Source organism: Canis aureus, chromosome 9 (genome assembly GCF_053574225.1).
Source record: "Canis aureus isolate CA01 chromosome 9, VMU_Caureus_v.1.0, whole genome shotgun sequence".
NCBI lineage: Eukaryota > Metazoa > Chordata > Mammalia > Carnivora > Canidae > Canis > Canis aureus.
Window position 1 is genome coordinate 29911329 of NC_135619.1, and position 21823 is coordinate 29933151.

The 21823-nt window shown below is 46.4% G+C and overlaps 3 long non-coding RNA genes across 3 annotated transcripts in view; 2 read left to right on the plus strand and 1 right to left on the minus strand.

Moving 5' to 3' along the window:
* On the plus strand, nt 1-12419 carry LOC144320554 (uncharacterized). Its single transcript, XR_013386187.1, has 4 exons — nt 1-334; nt 1707-1780; nt 2554-2677; nt 9451-12419. It is a non-coding gene; the product is annotated as an uncharacterized LOC144320554 (long non-coding RNA).
* Nucleotides 8204-20564, minus strand: LOC144320553 (uncharacterized). The gene is made up of 3 exons (XR_013386186.1): nt 19665-20564; nt 13842-14011; nt 8204-8529 (listed from the first exon to the last, which is right to left on the minus strand). It is a non-coding gene; the product is annotated as an uncharacterized LOC144320553 (long non-coding RNA).
* LOC144320557 (uncharacterized) overlaps nt 16051-21823 on the plus strand; it is an 18267-nt gene continuing 12494 nt past the window's right edge. Inside the window, exon 1 of the long non-coding RNA XR_013386190.1 lies at nt 16051-16176. This is a non-coding gene — a long non-coding RNA (uncharacterized LOC144320557). The remainder of the gene's footprint in view (nt 16177-21823) is intronic.

Below are 21823 nucleotides of genomic sequence, written 5' to 3' on the forward strand. Positions count from 1 at the left end.
AGCCAACAACCTTGTCTCTCCAGCTGTTCCTTAGTCTCTTCAAGAGACCAGGAAGTAGAAGAAAATGAAGAACTTGGAGCCAGAAGTCAGTCTCTGCCAACAGGAACAATGGGTGCAATTGTGCTTTTCACAAAGCAGCAACTGCTCTCCAGGAGGATGAAATGAAAGCATGTGTGTGCTATTGCAATCATGAGGATCTCAGCATGGGGACTTCCGGATGGACAATTCCAGAATCTTAGGGTGCTGGGAAGATTATCCTTCCAGAGAGATTCTATAGCAAAAGTCAGAGAGTGGCTAGTTGTTGGGTGAGCTCTCCAAGCAAGAGAAAATGCAGGTATGTGCTTTCTTCAAAACCAAGGTAGGGGAATGATGCTGCTGGACGGTCTTCATTTTAGTTCCTCCTCTTTCTTCTGTCTGTCTAGTCTTGCTTTCTCTCTTCAACGTGGTGTTTGTGTTCTGTTTCTCACAACCTGCTATATTTACAGATCAAAAGACAAATTTCTAAAAACTCACTGACCCAACTCTCTCACCTCTGCTGATGACTCTCAAGAGTCTGTTTCTAGCCCTGACCCCATTCCCAAGTGCCTGCTGAAAATCTCTAGCTAGATGTCCACCCTAAGTTCCATTTTTTCTAAAAGGCCATCCTTCTCTCAAAATGGTTCCAACTTCCAACTATGATAAGCTAGTAAATAAGGGATATGTTTTTTATTTTAAAAAAATATTTTTTTTTACTCTTCACTCTCTTTCATTCCCCATTCCAACCTGTTCCCAAAACCTGGTACATCTTCCTTTAAAATGGCTCTTGAAGTTATCTCATTCCTTTCCAGGTCTTCTCTTGCGATCCTGCTTCAAGTCTTCCTTCTCAGACATTTGGTTCCTATCCCTACTTCTCATTACCTCTTTACCTCCACCACTCTCTCTCCCATTTATTTGAACACAATGTGATCTTCCTATCAGTCAGACAAGTCTAGGCTATGCTGTGATAACAAATCACTCCATGGGCAGCTCCGGTGGCTCAGCTATTTAGGACCGCCTTCAGCCCAGGGCCTGATCCTGGAGACCTGGGATCGAGTCCCACGTCGGGCTCCCTGCACAGAGCCTGCTTCTCCCTCTGCCTGTGTCTCTGCCTTTCTCTGTCTCTCATAAATAAATATCTTAAATTAAAAAAAAAAGTTTAAAAAAACCCAAAAAAAACAAATGACTCAAAAATCTCAAGCTTAACACAATAAAGGCTAACTTCTTATTTGCATTATATATTCATCATGTACTTGCTGTAGCTCTGCTCCAAGTTGTCATTCTGGGACCTAAATGAATGGGACCTTCCCTGTTTGGGACCATGTCGTTCTCAGTGCAAAGGGAAAAGAGAACATGTGAACCATGCTACAAGCATCAACACTTTTGCCTAGAAATGGCACATATCCCTTTTATCTTTCATGGACAAAAGTGTTGCACAAGTCTGATGTTATCTAGGCAGAGATGTGTAAGCCTTTCATAGGAAAAGGAAATAAATGATTGTCACTATAGTCGGCCCCAGTACTTGTTCCTACATTTCAGTTTTCCTCTTCTCCCTAGGACTTAAATGCCATGTGTTGAAACCCCAGCCATCTCACTGTCCTGTTTACTCTCTTTGGCTCAGAGTGATTTCTCTTTTCCATGACTTTTAATTGACTTTATAATCAGTAGTCCCCTTACTGGATTTGTTTTAGGTGCCTACCTGCCCATGGCCCTTCAGGTGGTCTTGTGATCCGCTACTCCTGGCCACAGCTCACTGGATCTTCAGGTATGGCAAGTGACCCAAGGATAGCCAAAATACAGGCTCATTGAAGCCAGTGATGATGATGGCTAGGCTTCAATGATGAAGCCATCATCATTGAAGCCTAGGGCCTGGGCCAATCAAATATAGAAAGAACTACCAAACAACTACCCAAAACAAAAGGAATGTAATACCACTTGGAGTGGTTGTTAAGGCTGAAAGGATGCTTAGAGGTAGAGTCAGAGCAGGTGGGAGATCTGATTCAGTAAGCTGAGGTTAGGAGAGAACAGCAGTTACAGGAACAGAGGATGTGGCATTAGAGGGAGGAGCAGAGACACCACGAGAGGGTGCAGGGCCTTCTGTGAGAGTGGCAGGGGGGCTCGCCAGCCCCCCATCCTTCTCCTTTCCAGTGTCAAGCACATGGGCACTTACAATAAATCCTTTTTGAGACAATTTGAGGGGGTCTCTATTTCTATTAACAGCAAATAAAACCACCTTGCATTTAAAGAAACATTGTCAATTTGTTTCATTTGAGTTTAGTTTGACCTGCCCATTTAGACTTCAGGCCCTCAAAGCAAGGTGCACGTTTGTGTCCTCTGTGAGCCTGCTCTAGTGCGGCATAGGCTTCCACACACATTCTATGAGTGGCTTGCCATCCATGTCCACAGATCTTTGCCTCATTGTCATCATCATCATCATCATCTTCTTTGTAGCCAACTCTAGAAAATCAACCCAAAGCATTACTGCTGAATAAATGGGAAAGGAAATACACATTTCCTTACCCAGGAAACTGTCTCTAGGTCCACTGAGCACAAATTTCTGGGACCCTCATAGTTGACGTGCTGTGGACAGTGGGCACAGAGTGGACACTTCAGAGCTGCTGTAGTCGCGTCTCCAAGCCTCTTTCACCGCCACCCCCCCTTGGTAAGTTGCCGGATCTCAAATTAAGCCTCTTAAAAATGGGGTTACATCTGGTTATGGTGAGAGGAAAATATTAAAAGTGAAGAACTATTAGCTGAAAAGAAATGACACAGACGCTCCCTGCTCCTCACTCTGCTTAATAAAATGCCCTGTGTGCTCAAATCAGCCTGATAAAGTGAGTGGAGCCGGGAGCCAGCTCCTGGCCACTTGGACCACCCATCTGCTTCCACGGAGCCTTTGGATAGCTTTTGTTCCTCTTCTCCTATCCTTTCTGCCTTCCAAGCTCCCAAGTGGAAGGCAAAGTTGGGGAAACAGGGGCAGGAGAGTCCACAGACAGCTTTTTCATGTGTGTGTTCATGCACACACAAGAATTATTCAATCTAGAAAGCCTTTAGTTAGAGTCTGAAAAGACCATGCACCACTTTCCCCTTCCCCTAAACATTGATTTGGGGTGAAAAGGAAAAAAAAATAGATGATAGAGATAGGTAGATGACAGATGATAGAGGGATAGTTCGATCCACAACCAGCCCTCTCCAGTTAACATCAGCCCTTCACTCCTGGGAAGTGTACTTGTATGATTCCCAGGAGGTGAGCAGAAGAGGCCCTCCTGAAGGATTTGGCCCCACTCAATAAGCCGCTGGTTGTCTGCAAGTGGAGAGAGGACCACTTGGGTTTCTCTGTTAAGTGGAATGATGAAGAGAGAGACTCCAGTTGCTCTCATGGTCTTCAGAGCCTATGTGAGGCAGCAGGGAAATCAGCTGAGACCAGTGGCTGTCCCCAAGCTCCTCTGTTAGTTGACACTTAAGGGACCTTGTACTAGTTTGCTTGGGCTGTCCTAACAATGACCCACAGACTGGGTTAATTGTTAAATAGCAGAAATTTATTGTCTCATGGTTCTGGAAGCTACAGGTCAGATAAAGGGTTGTCAGTAGGGTTGGTTCCTTCTGAGGGCTGTGAGGCATAATCTCTCCCTAGCTTCTGGTGGTTTGCTGATATCTTTGGCATCCTTGGCTTGTAGAAACATCACCCTGTCTCTACCTTCACGTTCACTTGGTGTTCTACCTGTGTGCTTGTCTGTTTCCAAATTTCCCCTTTTTATAAGGACACAAAACATGTTGGATTAGGATTTACCTTAATGACTTCATTTTAACTTGATTCCCTCTGTAAAGACCCTATCTCCAAATAAGGCCATATTCTGAGAGTGGGGGTTAGGACTTCAATGTGTGTGTGTGTGTGTGTGTGTGTGTGTGTGTGTGTGATGGATTCACCATTTAACTCACACCTCATCTGACCCAGTATGTGAGGTCTGCATCCCCCCCCCCCCCCCAGCGGCCCTGAGTTTTGTAATCAGACATACTGACCTTCTCCCTTTGAGTCTTGACCTCTTGGACTCAATTAGCCAGAGGCTTCGGAAACAGGCTGATGAAGGCTGGTACTGCTTAAACAGCTCAGTGCAGGGAGGTTCCATTAAAGCACTTCCAATAATTTTTGCAGGTTTTTCAAATTGGTGCATGTGATCAACTTTGCCTGCTTTTTCTAACTCTTTAAGCTTCTTTGGAAAGGATGAGAGGGAGCCTGGAAGGCTGACTGCCTCCCTGAATTTTGTGTGACTCTGTAGCAGGACTCTCATCAGGTAGCCACTGAGGGAAGATAGCAAGAGCTCAAGAATCTTTGGGCTGTGAACTTGTCATTCATGGAGGTGGAAACACTGAGGTCAGGCCTAGCTCTGGTGTGGGACTTAGGAAAGAGAGGAGGTACAGAGGCGAGGGGAGGACAGGTGACCAGGGTGGGGGTGCAGGGGGTCAGGAAAAGAGATGTTATTTTTCCAGGCTTTTCTATAAACTAGGTAATTGTGGGTTGTGCCCTCAAAAGAGATAAACGTTCTCTTCATTGGGCTGAAGGGAAGTTGAGTGTAGTCGTTGGGATTATATTTGGCTTTGTGTAACAGAAAATCTGAAAATAATAGAGGCTTTATAAAGATTGACCTTTATTTTTTTACATGAAAGAAGCCTGGAGATAGGCAATCCAGGGCCAGTATGGCAGTCTTATGATCTTCAGGGAACAAAGCTCCACTTAATATACTGTTCCCCCAACCTTAGCATGTCTCCTCATGATCCCTGATGGCTGCTCAGCCACCGGCCATCACATCCAGATACCAGCTAGCAAAAAAAGGGCTTCTCAGAGACTCCACACAGTTCTGCCTACATCTCATTGGCCAGGTGGTCATGTAATCTTTTCTCTGGGTAGCAACATAACCACAAAATCTGGGGATTTGTTATTAGGAACAGAAGAAAGAATGTTGAGGGGCAAACAGTGGTCTCCACCACCACACTACATATGAAGAGGACCCAGTTACTACCTAAATTTCCAAGATCATCCCCCAAAAAAGGATGTTTCTGAAGCATAAATTCTTTGTGCTGGAGAATCTCATATCCCACTGAATGTGAATAATCCCTCAGGCCTCAGCGTCAGACTCAGTTTCCCCAGGAATCTTCTGGGTCCCTGAGCCTACCTTAGCCTCTTTGTCATATGCTCTCACCACACCTTGTGGTGCCCACGTCATTTTTGAATTATTGCAAGTTATCTGTGTGAGGACCGCTTTCCTTGTATGCCTGGGAGGGCAGGGGCTCTTCCTTGCTCACCATTATGTCCATAGTTGATGTAGGAGAGGAAACACTTGCCTCTCCCCTTCTAGGTTCTGTAGCTGGACCTAAGAATTAAACTGACATAGTAAGGCAGATTAACAGGAGAAAAAACACACATGTTTAGTTTATGTTTTTACATGTACCCAGGAGTTTTCAGAAGGAATATGAGGAGCTGAAAAAGCTGTTAGGCCCAAATATACTGTGGGGAGAAGATAAAGAGGTTTGGACTAGAGGTAGTAAATTGTGGGCCGGTGACTAAGAAATGTATGGGGGAAACCAATAAAAGATACTGATATTAGTATTGTTTGTACAGGACCTTTTTGGCATCTTCTTCCAGTCTCTGGTGAGAGACACCTGTCTCTTCTCAGGGGAAATTTTATGATCTGTTTTTAGGTAAAAAAAAAAAAGGGGGGGTGGGCGGTCAGAGAACCCTTCCTGGTTCTACTGTTTCTCAAGTGACTTCAGGTCAACATAATCATTAACAGTGGCATATTTTGGGGTAGCATGTTCTGAACCCCTACATAGACCTTCAATAAATATTCATTAGCTGACTGACTTTGAGTGATTAGAACAATAAAGAAGCCTCAGGTTCAAGGCCATTTCCCATGAGACTTTTCTTTAACAGATTAGCCTAGCTGAGACGGGGGCAAACCTGGATTCTCCCGTGCTGCACACCTGTCAGGTTTCGGGCAGCTCCAGCACCCACACCGATGTCTGGGAGGGATGTGCGCTGAGGCTGTCAGCCGAGCCTTTTTGAGGACTCCCATGGTAAATCTCACTTTACAAAACCAGCTCCTGGGGCACCTGTGTGGCTCAGTGGTTGAGGTCTGCCTTTGGCCCAGGTCATGATCCTGGGGTTCTGGGGTCGAGTCCCCGCATTGGGCTCCCAGCAGGGAGCCTGCTTCTCCCTCTGCCTATGTCTCTGCCTCTCGTGTGTGTCTCTCATGAATAAACTAAAAATCTTAGAAACAAAACAAACCCCAAAACCAGCTCTAGCCAGAAGCATGCCCAGGAGGGCAGTAGAACAGAGACTATAGTGGTGCGGGTGAGTTTTAGATCAGAAAATGCAACTGGCTGCTCAATGTTTTGGGAAGAAAAGCAGGTCACCTTCCTATGCTCAGTTCAATGGCAACCCCAGGCCCTAAAGGGGAAGGAAGGGTTGCGTGATCTCTGATGTCACAGGAGGCAGACAAATTTGGTCATGCTCAGCTTTATGAGAACTACCTGCCCCACCCCCTGGCCATTCTCAAGACTCCCTAAAAATCAAGAAAAAATCTGTCCAGGCTTTTAGGTCTTGGATACAGAATCTTCCCGGGGCCAAGTTTTTAAAGAAAGAGTTCATTTCAGCACCACCCAAACCAAAAGGCAGAACCCAGAATCCAGAATGGCTCCCAAACCCTCCATTTTAAGCTTGTCCAATTAAAGAAGGAGCATTCTGCATTCTGGCTTAGGATCATGGGGTTTTAAAGGAGAGAGCAAGTTTGTGGGAGCCCTGGCAGGGAGCCTCAAGAGGCCTCAGGGTGAAGCGCTGCCATGAGGCAGGCAGAGGAGAGGCTCTGTGGACAGGCCCCCTCCCGTGCCCCAGCCCATGGAGAGAGGAGAGTGAGATTGAGAAATGAAGACTGGGCTCCAGTTTGGCCAACAAAAGCTCCTGCGTCCTGTCCTTCCACATGCAGCGCTGTGATATGAGTCATAACGATCCGGTCATACTTCAACCGCTTCTCCTTCTGACGGAGAAGCTGAAAGTGATGTTCCCCCTCAGTGTGATTTGGGGATCCTCTGGGGCAGGACGGATGAGGAGGTGCTGGCGTTGGCACCCTGCGGTTTGCAAGAGCCAATTACAAAATGATCAGACCTTTTGGAGCCTCTTGTGAAACCACTGGTAACCTGAAATCTGGGGAAATCGGCAGATATCACAAATTAGGCTTTTTTTATTCCCCTTTTTTTCTCCAGAGAGCAGCTTTAGCGGCACACACTGCGTTAGTCATGAGGCAGGAGGCGCCCTGAGTGGGCCTGAGGACAGGGCGGGATAGGACTGGAGTGAGCAGTGCTGAGCGCGGGGCTGCCCCTGACATCCTGGTGACACCATCCCTCTCCATTCCATGTGCATTTCCTTGGGGTCAGTGTTTTCTCCGTGGAAACACCAAGGGCTTCCACTCCTGCTTTATCAGGGTACGGGAAGAAGTTTACTCTCACTGGCCCCTCTGCTCAAGGGCTCCAAGAGGATCATTTTCTTGCAGAAGGAGGAGAGAAGGAAAAGCTAGAGAGATGCCTCTACTGGCAACAAGTCACCAGAAAAGCAGATTATGGGCAGCATGACAGTCAAAGGCGGGCTTCCTTCATTCACATCCTCTGACAAAATCGGCAAGCCAAGGGTGCCATGAAGGCCACAGGTGACATTTCTTGTATGTGTGGATCCCTCTGCTTCAGACTCTGTTTTCAGAAGTCACAAAAGGTTGAAAAGGAAACAAATTATTTTCCTGAAAAGGATAATAAATGTGAATAGGAGGGGTATAGAAAAGGACTGTTAAATTTTATTGCACTGGCCAGCCTGGGGTAGGGGGGTGCTTGTGGAAAAAGATTTCCAGGACTTTTCTCTGAGAGGTTTAGACTCTAGAGATCTAGAGAGGAGACCAGAAATCAGTTTTTTTTTTTTTTTTTAGATTTATTTATTTATTTATTTGGTGGGGAGAGAGAGAGTGAGTATGCACAAGCCAGGGGAGGGGCAGAGGGAGAGCAAGAGGGAGAGAATCTCAGGCAGGCTCTCCACTGAAGGCGATCCCAGAACCCTGAGATCATGACTTGAGACAAAATAAAAAGTCAAATGCTTAACGGACTGAGCCACCCCAGTGCTCCTGAAAATCACCTTTGTTTTAGAGCCCTACTCCTCCTCTTTGGTCAGCTGCTGGCGGCCTCAGGACTGCACTCTGAGAAGCTGGTTAGAGATGGTCCCCAGGGGGATATATCAATGGTAGACTGATTCCTGGGCAGGACCCTCCCCAGTGCCCAGGCTCTGCATTGCCTCACATCTTCAAGAGTCATCCACTGATACGTGGGCCCAGCAGCGTGCTGGGAATTACTGGAACAGCATAAAAACACGACAGACTGTTCTCTTCTCACCACTGTGAGTGGGGAATGGGGTAGAGCCTGGGAAAAGTAGTCCTTAGGCTCTGAGAGGAACATCTGGGTTGCCGTGGTGGAACCAGTGACCTGTAAGAGAAGTAGGGACCTCTAAGAGGAATTTAATCATCCTGATTAATTAATTAATTAATTAAATCATCCTAAAGGATTATTCTGCTGAAACTCTGAGTAGTAAGGACAAAGCACTGGACGATTTGGTCAAAGTCAATGTGCCAGGCCTCAGTCTCTAAGCCCTGCCATTAGCTGCTCTCCAGCCCAGGAAGAGGCAGAGAGGGGAGTGTAGGGAAGCTCTGGGCTGTGCCCTTCACCTATAGGAGGTCAGCCCTCCAAACTCCTCTCCACCCACATTGACCACCCTGTCTGGAGCCACAATGCCCCAGGGCCACGCAGGGTGTGAGACAGCCCCCCCCCCAATACAGCCCCTTTCCCCCCAGGGATCTAGGGATGACAGTGAATTTTCATATCTCAGCATAAGTGCAAGGAAGTCCTTCCCCCATGGGCTCAGGCAACCTTCTGGGAACTATTAAAAGCTGCCAGAAGTCAGTTTTTCTGTTGGAAGCACCTCTTTATAAATGTAAATGAGAGTTTACATTTATAAAGCTTGGCAAAACTCACTCTAAGAACCAATTCATTTGCAAAGATGAGGTGAAAAGGGGCCATGGCTTCTCACAGATGGGCTCACTCTGAAGGGAAGCTCCTGATCCACAGTGGTCCCCCCCTCTGCTGTTCCCCCAGGAAGACACCCCACTCCCCATTCACATGGCCCAGTCCTGCCAGAGGACATCACTGCAAGAAAAGAAAGAAAAGAAAGAAAAGAAAGAAAAGAAAGAAAGAAAAGAAAGAAAAGAAAGAAAGAGAAAGAAAAGAAAGAAAAACGCCAATCTTCACCTTTGCCTATTGTACACCACACCACCCGAGAACTCTACTGCAGCCCTTCCTTGACTGTGCACTTTATATTTATTCGTAACCACTTCCTGTTTCCATTTCTAGGTCAGAAACCAAGCCTACAGATGCACTCAGCCAGGTGGCCCAGCTATTATCACCTGTCAGAGACCATGGCAGTCTATCAGGGATGGATCAGAGGATACAACTTGGAAGGACAAGATATTGGTTCATTCTTAGGAACACATATGAACATTCCTAGGCTTTTTGGAATGCTTCATGCCTAGGACCAGAAGGTTGGCATGCCTGGAAAATCTGTGACTTGCTTGGTTTGCATCTCTCTGCTGTGCCAATGTGCAACTCCTCAGCCCCCTGGAGGTACTAAACAAAGGCACTTTGGGAAGGCTTTTTGTAAAGACCTGGCTGCAAACCTTGTTCTCCCAAGGAGCCAGGCCTGCCAGACCATCATCAGGCAATAGCTGGTAGTCCCTGAGGAAGACATGAACAAGAAGCCGTTTGAAAGCATTATCTTCTAGAAAATAAATTTCAAAACAAGGAAGAAACCACAGCTCAGACAGACGTGAGCGGATGTTCAGTAACCTGGGTTCATGGGAAGACCATCAAGAAGAGGTTTTGCACAATTCTTGCACCTTCCCTTCACGATTGCTGAGCAGTTTACTCAACCTGATTTCACCCAGATTATTCTGATGTGACACTGAGTGCGAAGGACAAGGCACTAGATGGTTTGGTTAAGGTCAATATGCCAAGTCAGTATGAGTCGCGATTTTGGCTTCTCAATTCCACTCTCTGAACCTTTTTTCTGTGGAAATGTAAGCTGGAACCCACCTGAGATGACCCAGAAAACGCTGAGCGCCAATCTTCTCCCTATGCCTCTGAATGAATCAGGCATTCAGGGCTGTGTGGGGCCAGGGCCTTGGGGCAGAGTCCCTGTAAAGGAGAGGTCTCAAGTGACCTGTAAAGGTTGCACATGTTGCAGACTCCTGCATTACATTTTCTTCCACAGCAGGGAAGAGGGAAGAACAGGCCCAGAAAGGCCCAGAAACTCAGGCCAGCCTAGGAGATAGGGATGAGGGCTGCTATCCTGAAAGCAGTCAGGAATGCAGAGACTGGCTCTCCAGAGAGTACCGTCCTGAGTTCAGGGAGGTAGCTCCCAAGAGAGAAACATATATTCTGAGTCTAGTCATGCAGAGAAGCAACAATGCCATATGCAGCTCTACAGAAAACAGAACACAAAAAATGTCTTCCTTTTAATTACTGAGGGTGTAGGGAAATAGGAACTCACATACTCTGCTGGTGGGAATACAAACTTGGAAAAATTTGGTTGGTTGGCAACTTAGTAATGTATGTTGGAGGCAGAGACAATGCTTTGCATTCACCAAACTCTGTGTTTTCTTCCTGGATACATAGGAAAACTGCATTTCCCACCCACGGTTGCAGTTAGGAGCAGTCATGTGATCGAGTTCCAGACAACTGGAAACTGGGCAGAAGAAATGTTATGAGTCAATTTCAAGTCTAGCCCTAAAACCACCCGTGCAGTTCTCCATTCTCTCTTTTCCTTCTCCTTCTCTCTCTCTCTCCTGCCCTCTCTCCTGCTCCCTCATTTTCTCCTTCCCCTTTCGCCTATCAGCTGAAATCAGAGGATCCATTGAAGAACTCTAAATCTCTGGAAAATGGAAAGTCATCATATGAACAAATCCTGGATCCAGCAAACTGTATAGAGCTCCTTCTACCCCACAAACAGATGACCTACGCTGAACTGTAAAATAAGAGAGAAATACATTTCTTTATTGTGCTAAGCCAATGAGATGGGGAAGGGGGGGCGGTGTTACAACATTTAGCCTATCTTGACTGATGTGATATCAAAATCCTTTAAAATGTCCAGAAGCTTTGACCTGGCAGTTACATGCTTTGGAACATAGCCAAAGGAAATAATTAAGAATAGTCACTATAGTATTGATCATAAAAGAAAAAAAAAAAGTTGTAAATAACACTAACTTCCAACAATGAGAGTCATTAAAGAATAATACAACTCTGCAAAGAAATTTTATGCACTGAATATGATTGAAATACATTTGTTGACATGAAAAATTTTCATGATATGTACATGAGAAAGAACAAATAACAAAAACATGGCAAGCATGAACCTATAACCATTTATACACAGATATACACAGAAAAATGTCTGGAAATATACCACAATAGCAGTGATTATTTCTGGTAATAGGATTACAGATGGCTTTAAAAAAAAGATTTTATTTATTTACTTGAGAAAGAGAATGAGAGTGAGAACAAGAACGAGAGAGAATAAAGGAGAGAGAGAAAGAGAGAGCATGAGTGGGGTGGGGAGGGGCAGGAGGAGAGAGAGAAGTAGGTTGCTCATCCAGCAGGGAGCCTGATGTAGAGCTCAATCTCAGGACCCTGGGATCATGACCTGAGCCAAAGGCAGACACTTAACCAACTGAGCCACCCAGGCACCCCTATAGATGGCTTTAAAAAAAGATTGCTTTTTTTTTTTTTTTGCAGTTTTATGCTTTCGACAATGAGCATATATTTCTTGAGTTAAAAAAAATTTTTTTTAAAGTAGCCTGCTGGAAATGGATAGATCTCCTTCAAACTTGAAACCTGGCCTTGCTCTGAGTATAAGTGTACTGTGTGCAAGGGGAATCCAGGTTCCTTGATGCAAGACTGGTCAGGGACTAAAGCCCCACCATTTATGGGGTTAAACATCCATTTCATCTCCATCCATGGGAGAACTCTCAGGCCCTTTGCCCAACCCTAGGGTCAGTCCAACTGACAAACTGCCCTGACTTTAAGGAAGGAAACCTTTTTCCATCACAAGGTTTTCCAAAATTTCCTCAGAGAGTTGATGGGGCTCCAAACTCTCTTCTTTTTGGATCTGAGTTTGGATGATTTGGGAAAACTGTGGCCACATATTTCCCGCCCCTACAATGAGCTGGGTGAGGCAGCCTGTGCCCCTGCTGTGGGGGCCAGGGCAGGAAATTACACTCTAACTATAGGTCTTTATTCAGAAACCCAGCAGCTTCACCACAAAATCAATTTGAGAGCCCTGAAGCCTTGGCGCCCTGACCTACAAGATCAAAGAGTCTCATGCAATCTCTCCAAGTGAACTTTGAACAAAAAGCAATGTGGCAGGGTTTTGTTTTGACCTTCCCACCACCTGATCATGCCAGAATGAAGTTGTGACTGCAACTGTTTTTCTCCTGCCGAATTATCCCCTGTCCTTTTCAGCAGACCCTCAGACAGAGAGAATAAGCCACTGAGGTTTCCTGTTGAGGAAGGTTCATTGTGTTCTGTGAGGGGACCAGACATTAACACAACCCATGCATAAGTTTTTGGTGTAGTAAGAGCTATTTTAGTTGAACTTAATGACTTTTTGACAAACCGCATGTCCCCAAAATGAAGACATATGAGGAAGAGAAGACTTATTTCTGACATGAGATCCTGACGCATTGCGTCAGGAAAGGGGCTTCCCCTAGAGCCAATGAAGAGTGAAGCCTGAGGGCCTGAGAACACCTACAAGAAAGCCTTAGCAATTATTTTCCATCCCTCTCCATGACTCAGATTCCACCTGCCCGTTGAGGCCCAGCTGAAGAGAAGGCTCACAAAGGCCTCTGAAGGCAAGTTAGGCCCCACCACTCATGCTGCCTTTCCTGTCTCCAATCCCTTTCCAGCACAAAGGTTGTCCCAAGCCTGAGTGCCGTGGGCTCCACGTGAACACTTTCTGGCCCAGCACAGTCTGATTCACCTCAGTGTCCAGTTTAGGATCACTCAGGATTCCTACCCACTCCGGGTCTCAGTCCCTTGAAGATTCCTCTTTTCCTCGGGTGTTGGGAACCCACAGTGATAGCTAAGCACATAGGCGTTAGAGCTGGAGTGCTGTGTGAGCTTGAGCAAGTCACTAGCTTTCTCTGAATTTTTGTTTCCCCTGGCTCTCTGTGAAATGCTTTAATAGTTGTGAAAATTAAATGAGAGAATTCATGTACATCACACTCAAAGAAACATAGTGTTTGTTTTTAAAAGTGGCCCCCAAATTCTCTGACACACCTCCTTGAATCTGGTCTCTGAAACTGCCTGACTAGTAGAATATAGGGAAGAGATGCCACACCAGTTTCTGGCCTCAAGCTTCAGAAACTGGCAGCCTCCGTGTCCTGCCTCCCTCTTGGAACCCAGATGCCACTGTGAGGAGTCTGGCCACACCGAGAGGCATGTTCTGGCAGGAAGCCCCAGCTGAGGTATAAACCAACAGCCAGCATAAAAGTGAAGAAGCTTTTAAGATGACTCCAGCTGCAGCCACCATCTGACTGTAACCATGGAAATTGAAGAGCACAAGCCCTGAGCAAGAACCACCTCGCTAATCCCAGTCAACCCCCAGAAGCACAAGCCATGAGAATAAAATGACTGTTGTTGTTTTAAGTTCCACTGGTTTTATACTCAGCCACAGATCTCAGAAGACTCACATTGGTCCAAGCCATCCTGGCCCTCGTTGGCCGTCCTCCTTGGCAGCTGGATGCCAGTCATGCTGTTTCTTCCTCTCCAGCTTTGCCCTTCCCTGCCGACACGATTGCAGGTATCTGAAGCCAACTGTGGACCGATTCAAGTTTTCTCCCCAGAGGAAATGTCTTAGCTCCTATATAAATCAGTGCATTCAAAGAATTGCTTGGAGGAAAGGGTACTGCCCAACTCTGTGACAAAACAGCCTCCTAAAATCATGTGCTGCCTTGGTCTGTTCACTGTATTTTCCATGGATATTAGGTCTCATTTTTCCAAAAAGAATGTTAGTTTCTTTAAAAAAAAAAAAAGATTTTATTTATTTATTCATGAGAGACAGAGAGAGAGAGAGAGAGAGAGAGAGACAGAGGGAGAAGCAGGCTCCCTGTGGGGTGTCTGATATGGGGCTCGATATCAGATCCCAGGACCCTGGGATCAAGACCTGAGCCAAAGGTGGACACTCAACCACTGAGCCACCCAGGTGTCCAAAAATGTAAGTTTCTTAAGGGCAGGGACCCTGTTTAAATTTTATTTTTTTAGCAAATTGTAATTTTTGAGAAAACAGTGGTCACAGCTAATTGGAACCAGTTGAATCTATGAAAAAAAGCCTAAGTCCATGATGATGCTCAAAGGGGACAAATGGTCAAAAGTGGGCTACAGAAAAGTCACACTGCCAATATGAGTCTACTGGTGCCCAAACTCAATAAAAGAAAAAAAATGGGGATAAATTACTCTTTCATTAAGACAGGATGAAGATGGTTCATATAAATGAAAAGTCCAGGGATTGGAGAGTTTCAATTGTTTCAGACTGTTTCAATAATGTCCCCTTACTAGGTCATTCAAGTGGTTATTGTAGCCTGTCCAAGATGTTAGAACTATTTTACCTGCTGAGGTGATAATTGCAAAAACCTTGACACTTAGGTCTGGGGCTGGATTGCATGAATAGTCAGGCCTGAATGATATTCAGTGGCCACGCTGGGGGCTTGGGGGATGAAGGTGCTGCTGGGGAGTGTCATGTACTCCACATGATGGCTTATGTACAAGCCACTATCTGGAAGGATCTGACATGATGTCTCTTGCTCTGTTGGAACCATCTCTGTATCTTCCCCTATCGACTGCCAACCAAGAAGCTTAACCTGCTCTGTCCCTATTCACTTCCACTGGTCAATCAATGCCTCTCCCAATGGGACAACGCTGCACTGTACCCACCTCCATGCTGGGTGGCGGCCCCTTTTCTCTGCCCCAATGGCTTTCCCTCCTTAATTTTATCCCGATCATTACTCTTCTGTGCTGTGTCTGCATGTATACCTCTCTCTTCAACAGACTATGAGCTACTTGATGGTCCTGACAGTCATTTGTTTTTCTCTTTTTGGTTCACAGGAAGTAGCAGGACCATTCCCTGACACTAAATAAAGTTTTTTTTTTTCCCAGGATTTATTTATTTAAGAAGGAGGTGGGAGGGGTGGGAGAGGGAAAGGCAGAGGGAGCAAGAGAAGAGAGAGACTCCCAAGCCGACCCTCACTGAGCGGGGAGCCCGATGTGGAACTCAATCCCACAACCCGAGATCATGACCTGAGCCAAAATCAAGAGTCAGACACTTAACTGACTGAGCCACCCAGGCACCCCTAATAAAGTTTTAAATAACTAAGTGAATGAATTAAGTTCCCATTATTTCCTTAAAATTTCAACCAACACAGACTACCTGCTTTTTTCCTCATGTGCTCTGTTTCCTAATCTCTGAGAGAACTGTGTTTTCTGTTTCGTGAAGCTTTCCCAGCAGTACACACAACAGGGTGGCAGCAAGATCAGCTGCAAAATTTGTCAGATCCAGTGAAAAACGAAAATGCCTAGTCACAGTGTCTGTGGGAATCCTACTTCAAAAACTATTAAGAATTTCAAACATGTGACAGCAGAGCACTAAATCAAGCACAGTGTCCTAAGTACTGGGTTCCCTGTGGCTGCGGAGGTTGCATATCTATAGATGTGAGGAAACCACCTTTCCCTTTCCATGTGTCTTACACGGGACTGATGCCAACACTGCGACCCCAGGGGCGGGTGATCCTGGTCTGGTGAACGAGGGCATCACACCACCCAGGTCACGATTGGTTCAGGGATGGGCATGTGACTCCAGCTGAACCAATGAGAGCCATACCTCAGAATTTTGCTGCCCGAAGAAAGGTACTTTTTGCTGGTGAAACCAAGTTGGCAGGAAGTAAGCCTAGAGCCCCCTGGGAGTCACCCACTGGGGAAATTCTGCCTGAGATGAAGCTAATCCTGAAAATCAGAGCTGAGAAGATGGAGCAGGTAGGGGAGAGATTCTTGCCAGCATCATTTAAGTAGCTGGTTGAGCCCACTCTCTGGATTTTTCATTTTTAAAAAATCTGTATAAACCAATACATTTCCTTAGCTTAAGCTACCTGGCCTTGCATTTTAGTCACTTGTAATCAAAACAGACCTCCAACCAAAGGGTTGGAGCTTAATAAATACCTTTCAGTTTGAATAGACCAGCAGGGCTTGAAGGAATTCATTGTTTCCTTCTAACGCTTGTCCTTTGCTTGGTTCCATTTGACTTGAGAATCAGGACAAGACACAGAACAGTCCAGAGAGACTTTAACTGTGTTATTACAGTTAAAGTAATTTAATAATATGTTAAGGACTTATCTCTTATTCGTGCTCATTGTTTTGTGTCTAGTGGGGGACAGGGTTAGGAGCACGGATTTGAAGGCTTTTTTGCTTTGAAAAGACATTACATGCTTTACTTTTACAGTATGAAAGAATGTAGTTTATTATTTAAAGGATTTGAGAAGATGTAATTCAAGCCAGTTTACCTTTCCACAGCCTGGAAGGGCACCAGTCCCGTACAGGTCATGCTGACTAGACATGCTAACCTTTCATCTAAAGCCAAGTTTGTGGAGCACGAGTCCAGGCAAGCTCTGCTCTCCCTCACCCCCAGGACTCAACCCACTACTTCCTCCACTTTCTGCTCAGAAGGGCTGTGCCAGGCCAGGCGGCCTGCTGGATATGTACCAGCTTGGGCCTAACCATGCCCCACCTGCATCCTTTCACATTTCTTTTGGAATCCTGAGCAAAGGTCTCAGATTGCTGACCCTATTGCCAACAGCAAACATGATCTATCCTTTGGATATGTTGGCAGGAAAATAAAATTTTGTATTTTATTTTCAGGCTGGCCAAAATCTGAAGGCCAGTCACCTTCCCTCATGATTTCATCCAAGCCATCCTTCTCTTCTGCCCAGAGTGAGAGCCTCATCTGTGCTCTGCTTGATTCTCAGAAAGCCCAGCATTGCTCTCTGATGCCCCTACACTTGTCTTTCCTGCTGCAGCCTATTGGACAACTGCTTCCTTTGGGTCACCCTACCATCTCCGTTCCACCACCAACCATCTCTCCATCCTACCCCTGCAGACTCCTCACTGAATCCTTTTTGCCTTGGTTGAAACTAGATTTTTACAAGGACATCACCTTCCCCCATGGGCCCCTCATAATTCTCAGGTGGAAACTTCCAGTGCCTCTTCCCACTGCTGGTCCTGTCATCATCCTGGGAAAGTTTAATTTTCCTATGGGTGTCTCAGCCAGTATCCTACCTCAAGTTTGTTTACTTTCTCAATTTCAGTGATCTTTGTCCTCTACCCACCTCAGCCACATCCATATCCCGCATGTTCTCCAACTCAGAACTGAAGTGTTAAACTCCGACATCCCTAAACTTGTTAAGACAAACAACAAACAAATAAAAACCTCTGATATCCCACTTTCTCACTTCTGTTCCTTGGTAACCTGCATTCACAATGTCAAACATCGCCATCATTGCTTTATTGAGATTTCTGGTCAGTGGTCAGCTCCATCATCCCCAAATTCTTATACCCAGCAAGTATCTACTGGGTCTATGGGTACTGCCAGGCAAAGCTTGAGAAGCTTCACTCTAGTGGGAGGGGGTTTCAATTACCTCGTGCTGCATAACAAACATCCAAGACTTAGTGACTTCCAGCAATAAAATTTATTATGTCTCACAATTCTCTGGCCAGGAGTTGGGTCAGGGTTTGGTTAGACAATTCCTGCTGCAATGAGTGTCAGCAAGGCTCACTAACTCATCTACATTCAGGCATCACGACCTGTGTGTCACTGCAGTGCTCCTCCACATGGAAGCTTAAGCTTCCTTGAGGCATGGTGGTCTCAGGGTAGTCAAACTCATTACATGGCAGCTGGCTTCCAAGAGTAAAAGTGGAAGCAGACAGGGCACCTGGATGGCTCAGTGGTTGAGCATCTGCCTTTGGTTCAGGTCGTGATCCCAGGGTCCCGAGATCGAGTCCCACATGGGGCTCCTCTCAGGGAGCCAGAGTCTCCCTCTAGGTCTCTCTCTCTCTCTCTCTCTCTCTCTCTGTGTCTCTCATGAATAAATACATAAAATCTTAAAAAAAAAAAAAAAGCGGAAGCAGACAACTCTCCTAAAAGTTAAGCCCAGAATTGATACTGCATTTCTTTCTGCCACATTCTGTCAGTCAAAGCAAGAAATAATAATATTAATTATATTAATAATAATAAGAAATCAAAAGGCCAGATTCAATAGACAAAGAATTAGACCCCACCTCTTGGTGAGTGGAATAACGTGCATACAATGAGGGAAGGAATTGTTAGCCACTGTTTTTTGAGTCTATGGACTACAGAGGAGGAATAAAACAGATATATATGCAAATAAACAGGAAAACACCACATAGTAATAAGAGCTGCTAAGAGATTTGAAACAGGGTGATTTGTTAGAGAACCACTGCGTAGCTCCTGTATATTGAGGGGATTCTCAGGGAAAGTCTGAGAAAATGGTGTTTCAATTATGGCTTGAAAGGCAACAATTGCCAGCTGTGTGAGGACCCAGGCAGGAGGAGGAGCCAGCACAAAAGGACCATGTGTTAGGAGTATAGACAAGGATAGAGAGTGCAAGTGGAAATGAGGTCAGGTAAGTGGGAATGGCTGGATCAGGTGCACCTGGGAGAGGAGATTGGCTTGTATTCCAAGAGCAGTCAGTGGAAAGCCACTGAAGGGCTTTAGCAGAGAAGGGACATAATACAAGTTACATTATTAAAAGGTCCTCTGGCTGCCCTGTGGGGAACAAGCTGTGAAGTACAAACAGGAATCAGCAAGACCAGTGAGGGGCTCCTGTGGGAGTCCACAGCAGGGTAAATAGTAGCTTGTTTGGCAGCTGACTGTGGGGAGAAGAATGATGTCATGGTGTGATACTTTGTCTGTGGTTCCTAGTCACAGAAGACAGAGAATAAGCTAAGTTAGAGTAAGACAAGATGGAGTCACAGGGGCCAAAGTGAACTCCCATATTAGTTGCTTGTTAACGACCAATGTAGGATTTCGAGTGTGCCCCCTATAGATAAGCTGTGTGAGGGATAGTTAAATAACATTTGTTTGGAAACATCTGTGGAAAGACAAGTGGGACCAAGACCATGCTGATATATGGCAAAGACCATTAGGCATAACCATTGGACCCAACTAAGCAGACCCTTAAAAGAAGCAGTGGCTTCCAGGCCAATGCACCACCTGGACTGAACCTGTTCTGAGTTGCCCGCACAGAAGGTGACCTGAACGCAGCCCAGGCCAACGCGTGTCACCAGGCCCTCGCTGTTTGCCTCCTCCGCAGGTCCTCTTTGGGGTGGCTCATTAATCCTTCTAACTTTCTTGTGTGATAAAGTTGTGCAATAAACCAAGTGATTCTTGAATGGGATGTTGGTGCTAGGTGGTCCCTTGAGACCTGCGTGCCTCAGTCCCAGAACCTTACCTGGTCTGGCCATTCTTCCGGCTTCAGGAGACGTGCTAGAGGGTTGGGCCATGCAAAGTGCTTGGGGCTCGAGCCTGTTCCCTCTTGGTTCAAGTCCCCTTCAAGCCTGCGTGATCCCTGGAAAAGCCTCCTGCCTGGTCCTCACCAATGCACCCTGCACCCAGCCATCGCAGTCGACGCCCCTCCTTCACCAGGCTCCTTAGAGTTTTCCGGAGTGTTTTAAAATTCCTTATCTTTGCCTCCAGTGTGATTCTTCTGGATAGGCCCTGCTCCCCTCCCCACGCGGGCTCCTGTCCAGTCCCTGTCTGCTGTCTGTTGGTTTGATCTGATTTGCGATCCACTTGTTTATGACAAAAATGAAATGAAATTGTCTTTTACGAGGAAAGTTGTTTTAAGAGTGAAGTCAGCTGTGACAGGATGTCATCCTCTCCTCTCTGCAGCATCGCAGCCCAGCCCCCCCCCCCCCCCCCCCCAGCTTCTCAATACACACGCACTGAAGCCGCTTCTGGGGCGGGGGGCGGGGGGCACTGGGCTATAAATACCCAGAGCTTGCGAGCGCGATCTGAGCGTTCAGTCTGGCCGTGGAGACTTTGCTCATTTAAGTAGCTCTCTGAAGGCCTTGGGGCAACTAGCTCCTGCCGGTAAAAGTGCTTCTTTTACCGTCACGGGTAAAAACCGGTGCAGCAACTCCCGAAAAGCAGATCCTCTCTGAACCGTGCCCGCGTTGCCTAGCAACGTGCCCTGGCAACGGGGACTCTTAGCGCTGCGCGGGCCGCCGGGGGCCGCGGTGGGTTGGCCCGAGCTCCTGCCGCCCGAGCTGCGACCGCGGGGCAGGTGCGCACCTCCGCGAAGTTTGGACCTTCTTCCCGTCGTCTCCGCTCGCTTGGCCCAGCAGCGTGCTTAGCCCACCACTGGTTGGGAGTGTGTTATCGTTTTATTGGCCTATTAAGAGACACTATCCCGTCTGCTATTGGCCTGTGGAATTCTCCCAGTGAACCTGTGTTAAAGACCAGCTGGGTCTCCGGGCATTAATTTACCTCCCGGAACAAAACTCTGTTCCGCAGGTGCCCTGTGCTCCAGCCTAATTATTCAGTGTTCCCCGACAGCCTCCTAGTTTGTGAACCTGTGCCTGGCACGTACTGTCTTCCTAGAATGTTCCTCCTCCACCTCCATTCATCATCATCCACCAACTCCTAGTCCTCCTCCTAGATGTAACAGGTGGATCATCTCTTCCACAGAGCCCTTCCCGGAACCCCAGTTTTATGTACATGCACCCAACAGCACCACAGATGTCCAACTGCTTGTCTCCTCCAACTGACTGTGGGTTCCTTGAGGACTAGGACCTAGCGCCCGGCTTGGTAAGCGGAGAAAGCGAGAAATTTAAGATGCTATCATGTTTACTATGATTTACCCTTTGAGCCTGGAAACGTACGTGACAGGGTCCAGTCACCACAGAACGAGGATTTGCTAGATCCCCTCATCAAGTTCCTCCCGCCTCCCAGACTGATTCTGAGCAGCAAAATTCATTACTTAAAAGACCATAAGGCCTCCAAGGCATAGAACTTTCTTTCCTTTCTGCTCAAGATTCTCCAGGAAGGGTCTCTGCGTAAAGTATCAACATCATTGCTAATCAGCATACTGGAGAATTAGTACCCAAATGCCTTTTCCGCCTGCAGACGGAGTCTCTGGGAAAATCTGAAAAGCCTAATACTTGCCAATATGAAATTCATGGTGACTTTTAATGGTTAATACATCATAAGCTGCTGAGTTTCAAATCTATACTTAGGTCTGGCCTTGCAGTGAGCTTCAGACTCTCAAATCTGGTTGCCCACTGGACTTCCTTATCCAATGTCCCTCAAACTTGGGAGACTTAAAATCAAACTCCTCGTTTCTCTTGCTGGGAGTCTACCAGAAACTCACCAGTGAGTCATCAATGAATATTTCTTGAGTTCTCTCTTTTCATTTCTATTGCCAGGATCCTGACCCAAGTGCTCAGCTTCTCTGGCCTGCACAACCACATCAGCCCCTTCCTCGGGGGCCCAGCTCCTAGCTTGGCCTTCCCAGTTCCCAGGGAATCTGTGTGAAATGCAAATCTGATCTTGTCTCTCCCTTGTGTGAAACCCACAAATTGCCCAACACAGGTTGTCAAACCAGTTTGT